This window comes from Nematolebias whitei, chromosome 2, assembly GCF_014905685.2.
Source record: "Nematolebias whitei isolate Nwh7 chromosome 2, NemWhi1, whole genome shotgun sequence".
NCBI classification, from domain to species: domain Eukaryota; kingdom Metazoa; phylum Chordata; class Actinopteri; order Cyprinodontiformes; family Rivulidae; genus Nematolebias; species Nematolebias whitei.
The window spans coordinates 54,440,772-54,442,143 of NC_056499.1; the positions used below are offsets into that span (position 1 = coordinate 54,440,772).

General features: G+C 49.1%; 1 non-coding gene across 1 annotated transcript; it reads left to right on the forward strand.

Moving 5' to 3' along the window:
• Nucleotides 1-250: 250 nt before the first annotated feature.
• LOC119430315 lies at nucleotides 251-404 on the forward strand. Its single transcript, XR_005187904.1, has one exon. It is a non-coding gene; the product is annotated as a 5.8S ribosomal RNA (ribosomal RNA).
• The last annotated feature ends 968 nt before the right edge of the window (nucleotides 405-1,372 follow it).

The window sequence follows — 1,372 nt, forward strand, 5'->3', positions numbered from 1 at the left end:
AATTTAAACGGATTCTTTCATTTTTCTGGACTGAGTACTCTCGTGCCTCGGCCCGCGTTCCCACCTCGGCACCCGACATCCAGCGGCGCGGCGGTCCTGCTCGGCCGTCCGCCGCGCCTCCCATGTACCCGTGCCCGTCGCGACCCGCCCGGGCCGCGGCGGTGGGTTTGAAGCCTTTGGAGCGCACGGGAGGTGGAGGCGATAACCCGAGTCGTCCAGAAAGCACCGGCCTGTCTCGAAAAACACGGACGACTCTCAGCGGTGGATCACTCGGCTCGTGCGTCGATGAAGAACGCAGCTAGCTGCGAGAACTAATGTGAATTGCAGAACACATTGATCATCGAAACTTCGAACGCATCTTGCGGCCCCGGGTTCCTCCCGGGGCCATGTCTGTCTGAGGGTCGCTCAGTCATCAATCGGAGACGCTCGCGTCTCCGCGGTTGGAGCGTCGCAGGCTCTATGTGGACGGAAACGTGTTTAAATTTCTGATTCACCAACAACAGTGAGCCGTTTAATTAAAAACGATTTAAAACACATCACACATTTACATTAATTGGCAGATTGATTACAATAACACAGCTTAATTACTGAGCTTTACAATGAGAAATCATACGGCCATGATTTCTTACTTGCAACTGAAATACGACAGACATTTCTGAAAATATCTGGATTAATTACTGGCAGATAGAAGAGTTTTAAAGATGGGAAAATGAAGTTTAAATGGAGAGAGATGGGTGAGGGAATGTGTCTGTATGTCCAGATCAGCACGCTCCTTTGGACGCAGCTTAATCCACAGTACACTAGCAGTTGAGATCGACTCTTTTACCTTTGCAGACGATAGTTTCGGCTCCGGTGTAGAGTTTTCTTTCAACTCTTTTCAGCGTCTCCGTAAGAACAGCTGTGACCTCAGGAGTCGTGAGATCATTTCGTTCAACAGCACGCTCACCTCCCAGGTGGACTCACATGAGCTGTGAGCCCGTCAGAGTTCCACTCAGATGTGGAAGATTCCATAATCCCCACGAGACTCGAAAGAACTCCCAACTAACTCCAGCACTTCAGAACTTTCGTTCGGTTCTGCTCTCAGAACTTTGGTTCATGTCTGGAACTTCTTGTTCTCTCCAGCAACTTTGTTCAGCTTGGAACTTTGTTCTGCTTGGAACTAGGAAGTGTCGACCCTTTTAAAGAGGTCACTTCCGGTTCCTTCTGGGAACTTCCTGATTGGTTGAACGAACCAACCGGGGTGTGGTTTTAGTGACGTCAGAGGGTCATTACATGTCAAGGAGAAAGCGTAGATGTTTAAGAACAGACAGAAAGATGTTTTGAAGAAACAGAGACATTTAGGAGCCAGTCTTCCTTCTATCTATCTGATAGA